We start from the raw sequence: 12252 nt of genomic DNA on the forward strand, positions 1-12252 counted from the left end.
TATGTATGTTCGTGCGTGCGTTTGTATGTGTGCGTGTGTATATACGCAAGCAAAGTTGAAAAATTTCGGGGGGGGGGGGTTTGAACCCCCCCTTGGCTACGCCCCTGGTGCACACCTCTTAAGATTCCAGACACGCTGACAGAACAAAGCACAGCCTTGTATAGTAGCGTACAGCAAGGGGATAGAAAAGGGGAGTGTGAGGAGGAGGGAAGAGAGAGCAAAGCATAGCATATAAAGAAATAGAGAGAAAGAAATGCAGAAAGAGAAAGGAGAGAATCAAAGAGAAGGAAAGATACATATAGACAGCAAAAGATATAAAGAAAGAGGAAGCAAGCTAGAAATAGAGAGCGAGGTCCAAACTCCCCACATTTTTTTTCTATCTTTTTTTGTGCGTGTTTTTATCTCTTCTCTGTCTTTCTATTTTTCTCTTTTTCTTCCTTTCCTTTATCTCTACTTTTTTTATTTCTTTCTATGTCTCTCTCTCTCTGTACTCGTTCTCCCCTCCTCCTGTCCCTCCTCCACTCTCTCACATCTCCTCCTCACCCGCTTTCCCACCCCTTGCTATACTATACAAGGCTATGCTTTCAGGGGGTGTAGGCAGAAATTTTTTTCGGGGGGGGGGGGCATTTCCTTGATTTGAAGTGGGAGCCGGGCAGGTCAAGTGTCATTTTGTGCTCTATATGCTATCGCCAAAAAAGGGGGGGGGGGGCACGGGCCCGGTGTGCCTGCCCCCCCCCCCCCCCCCCCCCCGTGCTATGCTATGCTAGCGTAGGATAGCCGAGTGGTTACGACGCTCGCCTTCAGATCGTGGGTACGCGGGTTCGAATCTCGCCTCGCCAAGAATTTGTCTTTCTATCCCTTCTCTCTCTCTCTGTACTCGTTTTCTCGCCCATCAGAGTTATTGCATCCCACGCCGGACAAATCGGTGCACGTGTTCTGGGAGCGAAGCAGAAGAGGATTAAGACAGAGGAGGCGCTGCTGTGACACACGGCAAATCTCGAGCATAACAGCTCTGCTGTAAAAGGATGGCATTATAGTATACAGCTATAGAAAACAAAAAGCACCGCAATGAGATTATGACGGAAGCAGAGACAACCCTGCGCCGCCTTAGTTCGAGATTTCGTCACGTGCTAGTTTTTTTCTTCTGTTTTTCAATATATATATAACATATATATGCACGTGAGTGAGTGGTTAAAAAAGCTGAAATGCACGCCCCGAGTGTGAAATCAAGTGTCGTTTTATTACTGCCACTAGTCATTTCCAACATGTATGCGAAGCTCCATTTTCCCCACATGAAAACAATCACTATATGCCGACGCGACCGTACACCGCGACCTTAAAGGCGGCTCGTGATAAACTGATGAGTCAAACGGAGATGTTTAGGGTCCAGCTGGCTGTTGAAATGTAGATACAATGGAGAGCAACACGGCAATGATCGCCTCCGATCGAGCGCACAAATAAACGGAAAACAGCGGCGGCGGTATAAAATATCTGGAGGTATACATACAGCACGTAAACATACTGCTCGGAGAGCTCCGCAGACAGCAGTGCCCGAATGCTAGCGACTTCCGCGGTTGTTTCTGGCGAATATGCCATAGGAGCGGACATGCATCGTATGCGTGACTCCAGCAAGGATTGTGCCGCTTACGGACTGCGGATCGCATAATACGTATTTTTTATACCGTCGACAGGTGCTTTCGCAGCAATGGAGCAAAAGCGAGCGCTAAAAGGACAAACGCAAGGAGCAGTCGGGTCAGACGCCGGCGTTTTCTTTGTCTGGTATCCAAGCTTGCGTCCTTTCACCGCTCGCTTCAGTGGAACGCATTGACCTGGCAACGACTCCTCTATTACGCGCTTAACAAAGCAGCGAGCGAGGCAGACGTTAGATGAGATTAGTCTCTGTTTGCGCATGCCGCAATAGAACGCGTATTCCCTTTTCTGTTCACGACAACCGTACTGTTGACAGAGAGCGCCGCTTGGATTCACGAAGCGCGAAAAAGAATAACAACATTGGGATAAAATGGATGTGCTATTGCAACTCGCCGATAGAGAGATCGCTTATTCTCCCTTATTCGAACTGTGAACATGAAGTCAGCCAGAATTAAAAATATAACAGGATATTTGGGCAGCTGTTGCCTTTTGGAGACAATAAAAAAAAAAACGGGAAAATATTTACGGAAGAATGAGGGCACGTGTAGTGCACTAATTTGCCGGATAATTAACCGAAACCACATAGCATTTCGCGACATATTTCGTGTCAATGTTCGTCGAAGCCTAATCCATCGAGCCCTCGATCAATCCCCCTGGTTTCGTTCATTCAGAGTGAGGATATCGTTCCGGCGGACTTGATGCCTTAGGTAGTATGCGAGGGCTTATTGGTCAGCTTCCAGCTCGTAAAAGGATCCCGTGCTACGTGACGCCAACTGGCAAAGAATAGTGCTCCACACTCGCCGTCATGGCTATGAGCGGCGCTGGCAAAACGCCGAACCACATGCAGCGTTTTTCCTGGCGTTTTCTGGCGTTGCGTCTCTCGGCGTCGCTACATAAACGGCGGTACAGAGGGCGGCCAACCACATGAGAAGCGCTGAGGCCAGCGTCAGCCCAACGTCGCACAATGTGACCAGAGGGAATGAACCTGAAACCTGACAAAACAGTGCGCAGTTTCCGTCAGTGTACCAACAAGAAACATTCATGATTGTAGCTTTTATGTCTTATCTTTATAGTTCTGTAGTACGAAAAATGAGACAGTGGCGCCAGTCTATTTCTATTTATTTTATTTATAGCGCCAGCTATTGAGATTAAGACAGACAAACTTTTAATGTATGACCTCTGAGCATGAAGTTGTCGCACATCTTTGAGGCCGCGTGTTCGGCGAATACAGCCATTCCTGCTAAGCCTACCGATGAACTTGGGCATGGCTGTCGGAAACAGTCTAAAGAGATCACGAGCGCTTTGCTGTCGAAGCTTCTAGGGTCAAAGCTAAGTCAAATACAAGCATCAGCCGAGAACTTGTGGACCCCACAATGCACGGCAACGACATTGTAGATCCGAGGCGGGCGGCAGCCATTTTGGCAACAGCCATGCAGCAGCGACGACGCCATTACGTAGGCGGAAGTCGTTGCCAGCAGCGCGATTATTGGTTCTGCGTCCATCGAACTGCTTCTGGCGTCGACGTCGACGCTGCCGATATCTGGGACGTCAGTGGACGTTTCGGCTGGTGTCAGCGGTAGCGTTGACACTGAGTGACGCCGGGGAACGAAATGCCGGACGAACACCGGCAAAAACGCTGGATGTGGTTCGGCCTTTCACTCCCAGGTTTGCATGCACATAAACACCCAATAAAATGGATGGGAAAACGACCGCTGCTGTAGCTGAGCATCGAACGCGTTATCCGAAAGTTGCAGGTTCGGTCCCTACCTGCGGCAAGTTGATTTTACATCCACTTTAATTCCTTTCCATTTATGTCACAATTACTGTACTACAGTTAAAACCTACAAATAAGCTCCATTATCAGTTGGTTTCATTAGATTACTTAGCGTCGTTTTGACACCGTGTCACTACATTGCTGTGTGAGGACAACGCCAGCCAAAGATACCGACGAGCAGGCCATGCGGCGATGTTTTGGGAACTCTATCAATGAACACATTGACACAGAGCAGCGCCACAGGGCCCGAACCCTGATCGCGTGCAGTGAGCGTATTACATGCTACAGTGTGTGTATGGTTGCAGTGAGCGTATTACATGCTACAGTGTGTGTATGGTTCATCGTACTATCGACATGTCCCCACGTTCCAGGAATAACCGAGCCAGACACGCTTTTCAAACCGATTACCGCTACAAATTTGTGTTGAATGTGCGTAGTCTGGGGGTTGTACCGCGATCACATACATAAGTGACGTGGGCTATCTACGAAAGATGGAAAGCCTGTCTGACGTGGGGCGCTGGCACCAATTTCAGCGCTTTGTGCACGCGCATGTATGCAACTATACTGTATACTTGAGGACATGATTTTGACGAGACATGAGCTTGTATCCGCCAAATAGTCGTGACACGGGCAGCAAAGGTCAGGTTATTATTTTTCCGTGGACCAAGTACTGACATATGTCAGATAGAATGAGTGTTTCCTCGGAAGAAAGGCCGGCAAGCCACTTTTTTAAATGCTACCAAAACACGAAATAAACTTTATATTAAGTGTCATAGCAGCAACGCCCCTTAGGAAATATTGGGAGGCACGATGCGAGCTCATGGGCGGAGCCAGGAAAAAGAAATCATGGATGTCTTTTTCGTGCACCTGCATGGCACATGATCCTTCATAAACGACTCCCCGAAGGGGCCACACCAAAGGTCTTGACGGCCGATGATCCCGGCACCGAAGGCTGCATATACATAGCCAATTAAAAAATAGAAAGCGCTGCTTCTTGGACTGACCCATATTGCTCTTTTCTGCGTAAAATGAGTCCCGCTGGGACGCACTGGCGCTGCGGAACGTGTCATGCTGATGCGCAGGCTCGAAGACGTTGCCTTATTCTCGAGCCCCATGCGACTGCACGACCGTGAAGCGAGACCGATAGAGCTAAACTTGCGATAACCAGAGAGTTGGGCTCACAATACAGATTTCTATCTTGCTTCAAACGTCGTAAAGCAAGACGAAGGTCAGACGAGCGGAGGTTCTCGGAGCTAAGGCGATGCATCTTGCCTATAGAAACACGACCTGCGCTTTTTTCCTTCGGTCTCCAGAAGATGTATCACTATCTTTACATCACTCTGAAAGACGAGTCACCGCTTCGCAGTCTCCACGCGTTACTTTGTATCGACTCTGGTTGATTAGCAGAGTGTTTGATACAGATGAGAAGCTGTTCAGCGAAGGTCAAAAGGACCGCCGTCGGGCGGAACGAAACGAGACTACTATAGGTTGGATAAAGTTTCTATACGGCGGCAGTGAGAGGCCAAGTAACCTTTGGGGATAATTAGGCAAGCTGCTTCCTCAATTCACAGCCTGTGGCCTAAATTGAAATACACAGCTTGGCGAAAAGGAAAACTTTTCCAGAAAACGAAAACTGCACCTCGCTTTTAATTCAATGAATGTGCGCGAGGACATCATTCAGGGCAAAAGGGAGGGATGTAACGCAGGCGAAAGTTGGTTGCCATGGGAAAGAGTACGCAAAGACGAGTGTAAGGGCGTGGACAGTGACAAAATAAAGTTGAGAAGATAATTTCACGTAGAATTTCTTTGGCAAAAATCGGGTTAATTGGCAATCCGCGATAGTATACGTCTCAACGCGATTTTTTTTCTTCTCTCGGCCGAGAGAAAAAGCGTTCGCGCAGAATATCCTTTGCGAGTTGACGCGTAAGCGTCGAGATTTACCGTAGGCAAATGTGTAGTCGCGAAGCGCCCTGGAACTTTGTTTTCTGGCGTTGTCGGCATGGCATCTCATCTTTATAGAGCTAGTCAGCGCCTACAACGGCCCAACGAAAGGTTCATCCAGCGATCACCAAAACGCGTGTTTGACATTGAATTTCCGCAAAGTCGGAATTTTCCTGATATGTGCCATTCTCGATCGCCTAGACATCACCACTGATTTTACATACCGAGATTTAATCTCCGAGATTTTCACATTTGAGTCATCTTAACACCCGTTGTTGCACTACCTCTGGGATCGGCCCACCCTTTGGTACCAATCGTGTTACGCCGCCGGACTTGGGATTTCTTTTACTCATGAGCCATATAAGGCTTTAGCCTTAATTGCGATAAAATCTAATTTCATATAGATTTCCACAGGGGACTCTTGCCTAAAACGAAGTGTGAGACCAGATATGCCTTCAAGAACTACAGGCGTACTATTTCACGAAGGAGTTAAAAAGCGAAACGTTCGGTGAAAGTGTCCGTTCAATGTCTCTACTACATCTGAGGCGGATGCTTACAGTGATCGCGAGCGACGGACTTGAGGTAAGACAAGCTGCGACTCCACGAGTACCGCAATAATGAAGCATGGAACGAAGCGTTCAGCTTCAGCACCGCCCTGAGCTACGTGTGGTGCATCCGCCCCCAACGCACGGACGAGATGCGTCACGACACGTAATAAGCTGAGCAGCAGCATCGGCGATCGATCGCAGAACCATCTGGGTTCAGCGACCAGCCGCGACAGGCGCGAGCTGACGTCCGCCGAGGAGGCCCGCATTCCTCCTGACCGGCATGTCCAGTGGCCCGTGTTCGCAGCAGCCGGTGGGCCAAGGCTACCCCTTCCTAGGGCGAGGTGCGTTGGCCGACACGGTGAGCTGAGGAGGCGACCGTGACGACACCGAAACTGACGCCGAACGTCGCATGGACCGACCGAAAGAGGACGCAACTCACAGAACGAACGGTGCCCCGGCGTAAGGAGGTCGGATCACTGATTGATCTGAGCGGCTTTAACGAATGAACGATCGTTAACGATCACTTCGTTCTCCTGAAGGTCGCACGCACGACCACACAATTCCGTTTCCCCAGATGGGGGAGAAGGGAAAGGGCACACGTCGTGTATCCTTCTGAAAACCTTGTATTGCACTCAAACCACAAGCAAGGCGAACCCAGATAGATCTTGCTGTACTAAGTCATGTGGACGCAAAACACGATGCCAGCAAAAACAAATTTCAGTTGTCCTGTGAAATGCCAAGTCAGAATAAAAGCAATCTACTCATGCACAGCTCCGCAGGTATACGTCAGTATAGGTAATTTGAGCTCGAACAGAAAGAGACCGCATACGCGAATTGTTACTTTTCGTACAAGTAATAAGTAAACTGTATTGTGTTGCCGTTGCGATCAAAAATAAATTTTACAAAAAGTCACACACTAGCCTTAACTATTCGATGCTGCTTGCTGCAGCAACAGCTGAATTTCAGCAACGCCGGCGTGGCTCGCTGCATCAGCGTATTCTCAGCCATTGACAAGACAAGGAGACTGTCGACGCAGAGCCTATGCGTGGCCATGTGTTTCCCGCGGAAGTCACGTGATCAGCCTCAAAGTCGAGTGTACGTGCGTCGATGTTTTACTCGACGGGGAGCGGCGGGCGAGAGGGGTCACCGAGGCTGGCTACAATGTATCATTACACTGTCATGACCGCCGCGAGATCGAGCGGAGTCGCCGCCTGGCGGCTGCTGGCTGAAGCGCGCTTAGTGTGGATTGCTCCGTGCGTCGTCTGCTAGCCGCGTTGTGTTTGCATGTGCGCGTACGTCATGCAGGGCCTCAAAAGGCGGTCTGTTCCGCTGCGTTGGTGCAACTTTAACCGCTCGTACGTATGCCTAACACGATGTAAAGAAGCATTTGGCCTTGATCGGCTGTATATGTACTGTAATAAGGACACTGAGTGCACTTGTCGAGAGTGCCGAGTGTGGTCGTTGTATCGTCCGTTCACGAGAGTCATACCAGTGTAGGTGCCGCTCTGTGGTTCAAGCGCATTGCAAAGTGCACTTGGCGTTGTCATAAAGATAAGTATTAAATCTCATGTGAATATAGCCTTCTAGCGGCTCGGTAGCTAAAAAAAAAGGCTCTTATGCTCTTGCGCGTTGTGGTTAGGTGTATAACTTCGGGACTGTCGTTTATAGGTTACGCGACAAGCTTTAGTTGTGTACGGTCCTGGTCCCACTGCAGAGAAATATTTCTGTCCAGTCACGTCTGACACTTCGGTACGTAAATTGTGCCCTAAACAGAACAGAAAATGGAATGACACGGAAATCGCAAAACTGAGTTGCCTTGCGTAATTATAACTTGTGGCGAAATGTATATAAAGACACCCGTGTACTTGCGAGGTAGCTTATGCCTGTCAAATTTGCACTTTGGCAAGTTCAGTGTCGGAAATGCGTCAGGCCTCAATCTCTTCCGCGAAAACCCTTAAAGAAAAGAGAGCGAGCGAGAAAAATATACTCATCAAGATCAGCAGTGCCGATAAACTCGCTCGCGCATTTTCATCGCTTACGTGGCGAGTGAGGGCTCATAAAACGATACCCTTTACTATGCACCAGATCATGCATACACACTTGCCGCGTTTCGGTGCACGTACTTGCCCTGCGGAAGACTGAGAACTGTTCTCGCGGCCGTGTAAACACAATGGAACATGCGCGAAATACAAAAGGGCTCGGGGACTCTCGTTTAAACAGACTGATAGCCGAGCGCGAACAAACTTTGCATTCACAGCGCAGACGGTACATGAATGACAAAGAATAAATTCCATGAATTAATTTTCTTCTTTCTCCATTGATTCTCGCTTAATTTTTCTGCGGAAGTGTACGAAAATCAAAGCACAGGGAAGCTTCCCCGAGCGTTCGCTTACTGGGACCGTCTTCGCGCTCGTAGTGCACAGCAGCAACAACCATATAAATGCACACATTAGCGAAGTTATCGCTGACTAGTCACCATTCTTTCTCGTCTGCGAACGCTTGAATGCACCGTCGTCGAAGTGCTTGCTGCACACCATCGCGTACTTGGAAGGCGTCTTGCTGTTACCAAGCCTAACGAGCCACAGTCGGCGACGTTCCGCGTCGGTGGGATAAAAATGGAAGCTTATCCCTGGCTCTGTGCAGTATGTGCGGTAATGTGGCACCGAACAAAACCTCACCATCGATAACGAAGAGTTTTCTGCGGGTACGGAACACAAAATCACGATGTGAAAACAGAAGCCCCGTGCACTTCCACACACAACACACGAAACCAGTATCCACACTAGCGGGGTGACGGTGCTGCCACCTATAGGTCGATCTCGCCGCGAATAGCGGCGGTGTGCACAGACGTGTGGGTCTGTTGAGAAAGTCAGTTCCTGGAACACGGGGACCGAAATTAATAGGACGCGTCGTGGCGGCTTGCTATACCTAAAACATTCGGCGCACTTAAAAGTATCCTAAACAGGGAGCTAACGCCAAACAGAAACGAAAAATAGCAATGTGAAGTTATATGCTGCGACTGTAAATTACTAATCTCCAATAGCAAAACAGCCGCTTGTGTCACAACGTGAGGCTTGTAGAGCAGAAAACATGCAAAAAAAAAGGGGGGGGGGGGTGCGGCGCCACTCTAAAGCAGTTACCACTCACCTTAACGTCGATCTTTACAAACAGTACACTCGTGTCTACTTCATTGCTAGTGGGTAACGAGCGAGTACGTACGCATTATAAAATAACTACGACCTCAATATCGATAATTTCGAGAACTTTTATGAGCGACAACGGCCGAAGTACACGGTATGTCACAGTCGCACAGCGGCGGTGAAGCTCCAATGGAAAATTAAGATGTTATGCCTTCATTTCCGACAGTATACTTTAGCGCTAAATGAATGGATACAGAGTATATGACAGGAAAAGAGCACGCTTTACCTGTACCAACTTGTTTAGCTCTCAAACCTTTACGATGCTGCCAACAAACGGCGACTATTATAGGTCTTTCACGGCGGACGTTAGAGTGTAGTACTGAAATTATGAAAACTTACGCGCCAAAACCACGATATGATTATGAAGCATGCCGGAGTGAGGGACTCCGGATTAATCTTGACCACTTGGGGTTCCCCAACGCACACTTAACTCGTGTTCTAGCATTTCGTCCCCATCGAAATGCCGCCGCCTGGAATCGAATCCGCGTCCGACGACAGAGTGGCGAAATAGCTGAGGTTTCAATAACGAACTTCCCGTACGTCACGAAAAATGCATTAGGAAATTGGCTATGCCCCTTCAGCCGGCACACCAAGTCGAGATAAAGCGCAGCACGCGCGTGACGGCAATTTCCAGATTTCCATAGACGACATAGGCGGAGAGTACGGGGACCGTGGAGGGAGGGGGGGGGGGGGGGGGGGCTGGGGGGCTCGGGCACGCCCGAACGGCTTCATGGGGAGGAGGAGGGGGCTGATTGGAGGGGGCAACCCCAGCTTCGAACGAGGTGTAGTGGTAGTAAATTGATTTGCTACCATCCGAGAATTACTTTTCGCCATCTTAAATTGAATTCACTGGCATAAGTAAAGCTTTCCGTGCCAGCATTAGCCTATACTCTCTCCTGCTGTCTGGTACATATTTTAACAACAAAGTGAGTAAAGCATGTCAGTAGCGAGGTGGACCGACGTCTTTGTGTAAATTGAGAAATAAATCTGGAGTCTCCCACTAGATATATTCATGATGACATCGCGATCGATGTCGGCACCTAAGAGACTAAAGTTATACTAAATTGCTTAATTTAGAACTCTGACTCTCTCTCTCCACATATATATATATGGGGGGGGGGGGGGGGGGAGAGACAGAAATGTGGAAGAGCAAGTTGGGCCCCCGCCCCCTCCGGGAAAATGAAAACGCATAGACGAGCGGATAAGGATGAATGCTATCATTTGGTAGCGTAATTAAGGAGCGCGCCATATCGTATCTCAGTGAAGAAAGAAAGAATGCCACCAATGACCGAAAGCCCGCGTCATCACATGAACTGGCACGAGGAACAAGTTGCGCAAAAACAAGCACCCTTCAGCGAGCTGCTCCAAAGACCTTTATACACGTGGCGACTGGGCGGCGGCCGAAACGAAAAGGAGCATACCTTGTCAGCGCCGTTTTCCGAAGAGCCGTTGTCGACACGGCTGAGCTGGCGACGCCCCGAACTGAACCGCCGCTGCGGCGGATGGAACGATCGGGCGCGAATCGTCGTCTTTGTCTTTGCCACGCAAGTGAATAAGCGCGAGCTTCCCAGCGACAAGAACTCACAAACAGCTGAGAGAAAAAAAAGACGTTCGCAGTGAACACGCGCAATGTCCACACGAGCCAGGTTTCATTGCGGCATGATATTTTTCTTTACGGAAGAACAGGAGTCTTCCGTGGTGGCTTGCGCCAGATTACTGAGGAACAACGAACAACCAAACACTCAAGACGCAGCTGTACGTACAGGCGAGCGCGATTTGAAGGTTATCGCGCGAGCGTCGACCAACAGCGCCACGTCCCAGAATGCTCTTTCGAGGATAGGGAGATCTCAGGCAAGCTTCACTCATTATTTTTGCTGTTCCTTAAGCTGCGATCACTCCCGTCTGAGAAAGAGACATTTTCTTTTTTTTTTTAATGAAAAGGCGATATATTTTGTTCAGCTCAGCAAGCCGTTCAAACGAAGAAGTGCGAAGCACCAGCTTTACCAGATTTTTTCCAGTAATTTGTTACCGTCCGAGGAGATAAGAGCCAATGAACAATACACAAAGAATGGGAATTATCGCAGAGAATGGGAAACGCCGTAGTGGAGAGCTCCGGATAATTGCTACCAACTGGGGTTCCTTAACGTGCACTGATATCGCACAGTAGACGGACCTCCAGCATTTCGCCTCCATCGAAATGCCACCGCCGCGGCCGGGATCGAAACCGCGTCTTTTGGGCACCGTGAGCCAGTTTCAGGCCGCAAAAACTGTCGCACATGCAGCGAAGCTGTACGAGCGCGAGTGTATGTGATTGGCTCAGCATCATTCTCATAATCATCATTTCGAACATCATCATTTCGTTTTAGTTACTGAATTATTCACCCCCCTCTAGTCACGTGACCTGCGTGATTACTATACTACTACTACTACTACTACTACTACTACTACTACGACGACGACGACACAGGGTAGACTAAGACAGCCTCGCTGTAAATGTCTTGGCGCAACATTTATTCTCGTTCCTTGGTGGTGTTCCAAGCCTCCATGGAGCGAGTCTCGCGTCGCTTTTCGTGTCCTTTTTCTAGAAGTTATCGGGCGCTGCAGCCGCTCCTTCGCCGAGCTACATGGTTCGCCAACTTCTAGCGTGACGCCAACGGCTCTTCAGATAGCCAGCAATGTCCGGATAGAGTGTAGTCCAAGAGCACCGGTGCCTCCCCCGCTCCCACGGTTACCCACTTTGTGACCTTTGCGGTAGCGCTCGATATCCCCATTCTATCAGCGCACAAAGTCCGGCCGCCGACCATGAAAACGTGGAAAGGGCCAAGAAAGCTAACACACACACACACACACACACACACACACACACACACACACACACACACACACACACACACACACACACACACACACACACACACACACAATACAGATTTTAGATAATACAGATTTTTTAATAAAAATTCTATGACAGTCAGGCTACTTTCGTTTTCGCACGTGGGCTATGTCGAGGTCGAGGCAGAAATGCATTTCCGCAGCTAAAATGACATTGACCTGACTAATTAACAAAAACTCGTTAATCAACTTTTCAATTATTGACTTGAGGGCAGTTGTTTATGTTCTTGTAGTGCGTGACGATTTA

The 12252-nt window shown here is 48.9% G+C and overlaps 1 protein-coding gene across 1 annotated transcript in view; it reads right to left on the reverse strand.

The window, feature by feature from the left end:
- Positions 1–12252, reverse strand: part of LOC119383245 (RING finger protein 44) — a 148573-nt gene that overhangs the window by 59657 nt on the left and 76664 nt on the right. The gene's annotated exons all lie outside the window — the stretch shown is intronic.

This window comes from Rhipicephalus sanguineus, chromosome 1, assembly GCF_013339695.2.
Source record: "Rhipicephalus sanguineus isolate Rsan-2018 chromosome 1, BIME_Rsan_1.4, whole genome shotgun sequence".
Lineage (NCBI taxonomy): Eukaryota > Metazoa > Arthropoda > Arachnida > Ixodida > Ixodidae > Rhipicephalus > Rhipicephalus sanguineus.